The sequence below is a fragment of the Bubalus bubalis genome, chromosome 6 (genome assembly GCF_019923935.1).
Source record: "Bubalus bubalis isolate 160015118507 breed Murrah chromosome 6, NDDB_SH_1, whole genome shotgun sequence".
NCBI classification, from domain to species: domain Eukaryota; kingdom Metazoa; phylum Chordata; class Mammalia; order Artiodactyla; family Bovidae; genus Bubalus; species Bubalus bubalis.
Window position 1 is genome coordinate 118,963,849 of NC_059162.1, and position 9,637 is coordinate 118,973,485.

Consider the following 9,637-nt stretch of genomic DNA (forward strand, 5'->3'; position numbering starts at 1 on the left):
GTAAATAGTGGCTCAATAAACATTGGGGTAAGTGCATCTTTTTCAATTTTGGTTTCCTTGGGGTATATGCCTAGTAGTTGGATTACTGGACATATGGCAGTTTTGTTTCTAGTTCTTTTTAAATTTCTTTTTTAAAAAATACATTTATTTTTAATTGATTGATGATTGCTTTACAATATTGGCTTGATTTTGGCCATACAATAACATGATTAGCCATAAGTGGGAAGATGAAGAGGGAGGGGACATGTGTACACGTATTCCTAGATTTTAAAGCAATCTCCATACTGACTTCCTTAGTTACTGCATCTATTTACATTCCCACCAACGGTGCAATAGTCTTCCTATTCCTCCACAGCCTTTCCAGCATTTATTGCTTGTGGATTCTTTGGATAATGGCCATTCTGACTGGTGTGAAGTGATAGCTCATTAGAAAGAAAGATTTTTAAAGATCCTGTCTTTTACACCCAACCCCAACAGTCTCACTCTAAAGAAGATAAAGCTAATGACTTTCCTTACAAGAACTCATGACTAATGTCACTTTGCTATGAAAATCTGTTATTTCTGATTCATTATGAGCACTGAGACAAGATTCAAATATTCCCAGAGAAAGAAGCATAATGCGTGTTGTGATAGTGAGCACGGCATCCCAAACTATCTCATCCCAGGAATTAAATGAGCTCAGCCACATTCATCAGCATTTGCTCCACTGTAGAATTGTAGAAAGTCTCAAAGTCATAAAGAATCTTCTTTTCTTCTTCAGTAGCAAAGTTTATAGCCACACTTTTCCTCCCAAATAGACCCCATCTACCGCTTCTGTGATCATCATTTTCATGATTAGTAAGTAGATCATAGATTATAATCAGTGACCCTTGTTGTATATCAGTCGCACAACCCAACAAGTCTGTAAGATCAGAACACAACTTGATCCTGACCGGAGTTCCCTCATGATTACAACTCTTTCCTTCTGATTTATGTCACCATGCACAGAAGAAACTCTGAAGTTCCTGCCATGCATTTTCTCTATGAGTCAGTCTACCTTGTGCCTTGTGTTGAGAAAAATAACAGCCTGTGTAATCGTTAGCGTCTCATACAAGTCACAAAAGAATGTCCAACTTTCATTTCTCTCAACATTAATATTAAATTGTTTGATTCCTTCAGTTCAGTTCAGTTCAGTCACTCGGTCGTGTCCAACTCTTTTCGACCCCATGAATCCCAGCACGCCAGGCCTCCCTATCCATCACCAACTCCTGGAGTTCACTCAAACTCATGTCCATCGAGTCAGTGATGCCATCCAGCCATCTAATCCTCTGTTGTCCCCTTCTCCTCCTGCCCTCAATCCTTCCCAGCATCAGGGTCTTTTCCAATGAGTCAGCTCTTCGCATGAGGTGGCCAAAGTATTAGAGTTTCAGCTTCAGCATCAGTCCTTCAATGAACACCCAGGACTGATCTCCTTTAGGATAGACTGGTTGGATCTCCTTGCAGTCCAAGGGACTCTCAAGAGTCTTCTCCAACACCACAGTTCAAAAGCATCAATTCTTTGGCGCTCAGCTTTCTTCACAGTCCAACTCTCACATCCATACATGACCCCTGGAAAAACCTTCAAGGGTCAATTATTCCTTTTTCAACAGAATTTGAATTGGGTTTCTCATGAATTTTGGTCACTTCCAACACGGCTGTTGGCCTTGTGGCAGAAAACAACATCACATGAATATTTGTATTTATTTTTTGGAAAATCTCATAGATTTAATCCTTAAACCCTCAGCCCAGTATTTTATCTGCTTCACCCAGAACAAGCATTTTGACCCGTTTTGGAAAAAGATAATTGTTTAACACATCATAAACTCTCCCACGGGTACCAAAAACAATATGTAGTGCTTCGGCCTGCAGTTTTGCATTTTATTTAGAACATTGGCTACACCAATGCAGACATGACAAGTTGCTCCCACGTACTCTCTAAGTGCCAGAATTACTTTTTGTATCTGTCTGTCAAGCCAGTTCTCTGGCAGGGGCCAATATTGTGCTTGGGTCTCCTGGAACTCAGTCTCCAACCATTGAGCAAATGTAGCTGTCTTGCCAGTACCTGACTGAGCTTGATAATCACATCATACTCCTTAATACATGGAAGAATAGCTCTCTGCTGAATAACTGATGATTTCTCAAAACCATAAGCATACATGCCCCAAAGAAGAGATTCCTTTAAGTTCATATTATCGATGTGATCAACAGCCTCATTCCAGTTGCTCTCGATGACACCAGTGGGTCCACTCCCTCTGGGTCATGGTCACCATGTTCTCTCTTGTTATGATCTATGGAACTGCCAGGCATGATCTGAAGAGCCACTCAGCACCCAACTGAAAGGCCCTCAGCCTTCTTACTTTGGAAACATATTACAAATCTACAGTAATCAGAACAGAATAGTATTGGCACAAATGCAGACTATAGAGCAATGGAGCAGAATACAGAGCTCAGAAATGAAGCTTCATCAATTTAGTCAAATGGTCAACAAATGTGCCAAGATGACTCACAGGGAAAGACAGACCCTTCAACAAACATCATTGGAAAACTGGCTGCTTATGTGAAAAAGCATAATGTGGGCCCTTACCTTGCTTCATGAACAAAAACTAACTTAATATGGATTAAAAACCTAAACATATGACCTTAGTCTCTTAAACTCCTGGAAGAGAACATCTGAGAAAAACTCAATAACCTTAAATTTAACAATGATTTGTTGGATATGACACTAACAGTATATGAAAAAAAAAAAAAAAGGAAAATAGGCACATGTGACCACATCAAACTAAAAATGTGTGCATTAAAGACTTAGATAGCAGTACGGTGCCGGGGTCCAGCCCTGGTGGATCCAGGGAATTCAAAGCGGGGACAGCGTCGGCGAGGATCAGGAAACAATTGCTTAATTAAACGTTAATTAAGGATATAAAGAGTGTTTAAATAAGGATAGCTCAGTGAGGAAATTCAGTGGAGAAAAGAGGCTGAAATAAGGATAGCTCAGTGAGGAAATTCAGTGGAGAAAAGAGGCTGAATAATTCAGCCAGAAGGTGAGAGAAAGAATGACATGGGGAGACCAAGTTTTGGTGAATAAGGCCCGCACTTTATTTTCCAAAGTAGTTTTTATGCCTTAAGTTATGCATAGAGGATAATGGGGGAAGGGGTAGAGTCATGCAGTAAGCCAGGCTTTCTTCCTGCAAACTTATCATAAGCAAAAGTTTAGGTGATTTGCATCATCTTCTGGCCCGGAGGCCTGTTAACATTTTAAGACCCTTTCTTCAGAAAACTTATTTTCCTCTAAAGGTGATTAGTCAAGTGCCACCCTCCAAAAGCATTAGATAAAGTTGCATTCCTATAGGGCAAAGGTGTGGTGGGCTACAACAAGAAAAAGAATTAACTCAAGGGTCCAAGGTTACAAACATTAAAGCTACTACTTACACCAATTATATTAATCAATACACTGCCAGGGACACAGCAGGCAAGGGATATGGAAACCTAGCAGCAAACATTGGCCCAACAAGTGAAAAACCCTACACCAATACAATTTCTAATCAATCTTTTACCTGCTCAAAGGAATCTGTATTTAGACAGTTTAGAACATCTCATGCCTCTCACAGTTGGGAGGCTCTGAACAATCACATGTGGCCGGAAAAGCCTATTGAGGCAGGCTAGAGAATTTCCAAAGGAGTTTGTAGTTTGAAACACTGTCACACCCAGGAATTATTAACTGGAGCTGTAAGTTAACTCTTTTTCAGAGAGAGGTAGTGGGGGACAGCCCCCCGTAAAGTCAGAGGTGTAGGTGAGAGCACAAAGCAGAAAGTAGGCAGACTCTGGTTTTGGGGGTAGATGCTCGAGAATTTCCAGGGGGACTCCTGAGGCTCGATCCCGCCTCTGCGTATGCTGAGCCTTCTTCCTCATGACCTTTGCCATGGGCGGAGCTCCTGCTCCCAGCAGTATGGAAAGGCAACCTTGATCTGGAAGAAAATGTTTAAAATGTTATGTCTGATAAGAGGATAATATTCAGAATACATAAGGAATTACTACAATTAAATGAACCAATAACCTAATTTAAAATTTTCATGTTACTTAAAGATATTTCTCTAGAGATAACCTACAAATTGCCAACAAACATATAAGAAAATGCTCAAAATCAATAATCATTAGGGAAATATTAAAAAACAACAAAGAGATTATACCTCACAATCATTATAATGGCTGGCATGAAAGAGAAAGGAAAAGAACATATACTGACTATTATGTGGAGAAATTGCAACACTTTTGCACTTTTGGTAGGCATAAAAATGGTACAGCCATTATGAAAAGTATATAGGGTTCTTCCTAAAATTAAAAAAGAATTCCAATATTATGCAATCAAATATCTGGGTATATAGTAAAAAATAAGATAAAGAACAAAACAGCAGTCTTTCTAAGAGATATTTGCATGCCAAAAGGTGGAGGCAACCCAAGTGTCCCTTGGTGGATGAAGAGATAAACAACAAGTTGCATACACATGTGATGGAATACTATTCAGCCTTAAAGAGGATAGAAATCCTGTCACATGCAGCAACATGGGTAAATCTTAAGGAGACTATGCTAAGTGTTAAAACCAGATGCCAAAGACCAATGCTTTAGGTTTACTTACCTGGGGCATCTGAAGAAGTCCCATTCGTAGAGAGAGAGAAGAAGAATGGTGGCTGCCAGTGGTGGAGGTAAGGAGGAAACAGGGAATTGTTATTTAGGGGGATGGAGTTCCAGGTTTGCAAAATGAAAAGTTCTGGAGATCTGATACACACAAGCTGAATATGCCAGACACTACTGAACTCTACAGTTGGGAAGATGCCCTGGAGGAGGAAATGGCAGCCCATTCCAGAATTCCTGCATGGGAAATTCCATGGACATAGGAGCCTGGCGAGCTCACTCAAAATACAACAAAAGTTACTATTTTTATTATTATTTTTGCTTTTAAAAGGTAGAAACTCCTAAAGTTCACCGAAATATCAGCATCAAAACTACAATATGGTCTTGAAATGTAATGTGTTTGTTGTCCACTTAAGCACAATAAAGAAATGGGCTTTATCATGTATATTTTGGAATTCAGTGACTAACTAACACTGAACTCAACTTATACTCTGGTGTAGGTGTGAACTGAGAATCTAGTGTGTGCCAGTAGCTGGCAAAGCATAGTATGGGGTGAACAACCAAGTAAACCACTTCTAACATTGTATAGAGATATTCACTGCAATCTGAAATATAGTTTTACGAAGAGGTAAAGTCAACCTGTAGGGTTTTAAAAATAATTATCTTCCAGACTATAGAACAATTTCATTCCATCTAATACTGGACTCAATTTTCCTGGTTTATTTGAAAGTGAAAATTAATGTTCTACTGAGAATCATAGATTCCTTACTGCTTGTACCATTAGAATTTACATAATGATGAGAACTCTTCACTTGCATATAAAAGATTGGGATTTTTCTTTTCCTTTAGAAATTTAGAGTAAGATATTCCTTGGAATGACAAAAATAAAATGAGAGAGAGAAGGAGAGTGGAAAGAAGGAAGGAAGGGGAGGAAATGAGGAGGAGGCGGAGAAAAAAGAGGGAAGAAAGGATGCAGGCAAAGAGAACAGTATCCCAGCATGGCACTATAAGAAGGTATGTTATTTTGGGAAAACTCCTCAAAGAATAAAGGTCATCAGATGAATACAGTAATCTACAGCAGACTTAAAACTGATTTTGAAGCTCAAAGATGAGACAATACTATCAGAGTCCAGCAGAGACATGGAGTAGGTTCCTATTGAGGAATGGTGAGCAGAAATCTAATGACTTGGGTTTGGCTGCTTGCCAGAGTCTCCTGAGCAGAGACAGCAGGGAGATGGAGAGCTGCGATCAGAGAGGAGGGCACATCCCTACTGGCCCTACAGGGAAGAGACTAGCCCTGTGTCCACAGGACCACCTCCTGAGAGTGACCATGGGACTGGATGACCCTACCCAGGAGACACCATAGGGATCTGAGTGTAGACTGTGTGTTGGGTCCATGGAGCAGGGGCCTGGAGCTCTGAATGGGGAGGTCAAGGCAGACGATCCAGCTGCCCCAGGGAGCTGTGGGACAGAGGGCCAGGGAGCTGTGCTTCTGCCAGGAAACTGCCCTTCTCTCTTCACCCCCTGCTCTCTGCAGCAGCACCAGGACCTGCATCCTTATTCAGAGATGTCTGTGCTGACAAGACCCCATTTCTTAGGGTCACAAGTCATCAGGACAGTGTCACCTGTCAGGTTGGATGGTGAACTTCGGGTATCAGACATCCATGTTTACTCCCTGGGGTCCCAGCTGCTGTCTGAGGGGAGAAACCCAGGACAGGGAGCACTAGGAGCCTCTGAAGCAGGAGCGCAGGTGCTTCTGTTGCCTTGTTGGGTGGCAGCATCAGTGAACAGAAGGGGGAGGGGAAGAACAGCCCTGCTCAGGATTGAGGGGAAGCATGGTCTTCCAAACCCCCCTAATTGGCTGTGGTGACCCAGGCTATCACCAAGGAAGGGGCCGGGCTTAGTGTCCTAGAACCTCCCTACTAGGTGGTCCAAAGGAGATCACTGAGCACATAAATACATGACTCCACAATGAAATGAAGGAAAAACATCAGAGTTTTGTCTAGTTTCATACCTTCCTGGGAGAGCAAGGATATCCAACCAGTCCATCCTAAAGGAAATCCACTCTGAATATCATTCGAAAGAATGATGCTGAAGCTGAAGCTCCAATATTTTGGCCACCTGATGCAAAGAGCTGACTCATTGGAAAAGACCATGATGCTGGGAAGATTCAGCACAGGAGCAGAAGGGTGTGACAGAGGATAAATGGCAGGATGGCATCACCAACTTAATGGACATGAGTTTGAGCAACTCAAGGTATAGCAAGGAAAGGGAAGTCTGGTGCTACGTTCATGGGGTCACAAGAAATTGGACACAACTTAGCTGCTGAACAACAACAATCTTCACTGGAGGATGCTGAATTTGGAAATATATTCTCAGTCAAAGACTCTCTGCTGATCACTCTGCCCACTGTATCACCCAAATTTCCAGATTAGAGTCATACCTTTAAGGATCTTAATTTTATTGGCAAATAAAATGCCTTATTCATTTTCCATCTCTTGCAGTTTGAGTCCATGATGTTCTTCAAGAAGGCCTAAATAAAATGTTGGAGGAAAGAATGAATTGAAAAATGAATTACAAATGAGGAATAAATTCTTAAATTAAACCTAGTGCCTCCCCTCAAGTCCCTTGTCCAGCCCTCAAGACACTGTCTCTCTGGCCACCATCCTTCACGTGCTGTGTGCTTCTGCCCCAGTCTCCCCAGTGCATCCTTCACGTCCTTGTTTCTCAGACTGTAGACGAGGGGTTGAGTCATCGGGATGACCAGGGTGTAGAAGATAGAAACCACCTTGCCCTGCTCCATGGACTCCACAGCTCCCGGCTGGGCATACATGACAAAAAGGGTCCCATAAAAGAGGGACACGGCTGTCATGTGGGAGCCGCAGGTGGAGAAGAGCTTGTGTCTCCCTCCTCCTGAGCGCATCCTCAGGATGGTCACTGTGATGTAGCCATAGGAGACGAGGACCACGAGTGTGGTGCCCACGATGATGAGGCCACAGATTCCAAACATGACCAGCTCATTGATGGTAGTGTCAGCAAAGGCGAGCTTGAGCAGGCGGCACATCACAGAAGAGTGGTCGATGTGGTTGGAGCTGCAGAACGGGAGAGTGAATGTGAAGCTGGCCTGCAGGATGGAGTTGAGGCAGCCCCCGCAGTAGCAACCCAGCACCAGGCGGGCACAGATTGAGGGGCACATGGAGATGGGGTACTGCAAGGGGCTACAGATGGCCACAAAGCGGTCATAGGCCATCACGGCCAAGAGGAATGCCTCAGTGACACCCATTAGAGAGAAAAAGAAAAACTGAATGATACATCCCTCAAACGTGATGACCTTGGAGGAAGATACGGTGTTTGCCAGGGCCTTGGGGTAGATGACAGACAAGTAACACAGATCCACAAAGGAGAGGTTCTTGAGGAAGAAGTACATTGGGGAGTGCAGACTGGCATCCAGGGTGATGACCAATGATCATGGTGAGGTTCCCCCAGGACGGCCACCACGTACAGGGCCAGGAACAGAGCAAAGAGCAGGTCCTGGGTCTGCGGACCACCCACAAATCCATCCAGCACAAACTCCTGCAGAGGCATCACTGAGAGGTTTCCGTTTCCTTGGGGTGACATGGCCCTGAGCTGGTGACACAGGACAGAGAGTTAGGAGCCAGTGGGAGGCAGTGAGAGGGAGCAGATCAGGGTCACAAAGTCATCCTCTCATTGGAGACACAGCACCCCTCAGTGCCCAACTGCAGGACAACTAGATACCACTCTTCTTCCTGATAAATACTAGCTGATCTGAAGCATACCATTTCCTCTGAATTTACTAATTACCAAGTGTGCTTGGAGCACTCACCCTGTGGGAGACGGGGCATTTGCTATGAGAAAAGACTCAAGGGGTCCTGCCAAGCCGAGAGTCTACTGTGTAAGGGTGGCTTACATCTCCCTGTCCTTGCTTTCAAGGACATACTCTCCCTCCCCACAGGGATGCTCCTGAGCTGTGCTATTTCTGCACTTGTTCAGGTATCTAATCCTGCACCTCCCACCCCTTATTTACTCATTCTTAAATTTCAGAAATTGTTACGGACTTCATGCCATATGGACATGACCCAGTGATAGCTCTATCCTGGGACAGGCTGGGAGCATGTAAGGGACCAACCCTCACCAGGCTTGTGTGGAGATATGCCTTTCTCTCCTGCAGGAGCAGAGGCCTAACTTAGCATCTTTGTCTATGAGATAGGGTCTTGATGGCAACCTCAGTTGAGCTCTCTGCATCCTTGAGAATCTAAGGGTTCTTTCTTATAATGTCCAGATGTCAGCCATTTCCCAGAGAGGAGAAAGTCCACCTCCATGGCCTGAAAAGCAGCAGGTCAGAGGTTGTGACACAGTCAGCGTGTGGCATGTCCTGGCTCATCCTGACTTCCATGCCCCTGGCTCCTCTGCACACCCTGTGGGGTGATTGCTTGGAGCCGTGGGAGCCACCAACACAGTCACGTCTGTCTCAGTGACTGGGTCCCCCATCTGGGCGCTGCTTTCCTGTGCCAGTCACAGCCCAGCCAGGGCTGAACTCTCCACACTCACATGGGACATGGGCACCAGCTGTGCGATGCCCAGAGGGGAGGTCAGGGGAGATGCAGACTAAGAGAGAGGAGTGAAGAAGGAAGGTGACACCACAGTGTCTCCCAGGCCTAAGAGGAGCATCAGTGGGAGAGCAGAGGTGATTTTAGAGCAGTTTCATTCTTTAGAGGTGTGAGCTGCAGGATCACAGGGCTGGGCGCCTTCGGAGGGAGCACCCTCCCCGGGAGTCGGGGTGTACAGGCAGCAGCTATGTGGTCAGTGGGGCCTGAGGAGGAGCGACGACCACCACACTCTCGCTCAACCTGCAGTTCTCTTAGAAGGTGGTCTGAGAGAGTTCATGCTCTCCAACAATAGAGCATGCAGGAGAAAGAATGGGTTGCCCATCTTTCCTCTCCTGGCTGGCCTGACTCCAACCCCCACAGGACAG

General features: G+C 44.5%; 2 pseudogenes; both read right to left on the minus strand.

The window, feature by feature from the left end:
• Positions 1-598: 598 nt before the first annotated feature.
• On the minus strand, positions 599-2,325 carry LOC123333934 (annotated as a pseudogene).
• A 3,987-nt stretch (positions 2,326-6,312) lies between these two features.
• Positions 6,313-8,262, minus strand: LOC123333935 (annotated as a pseudogene).
• Positions 8,263-9,637: the final 1,375 nt, after the last annotated feature.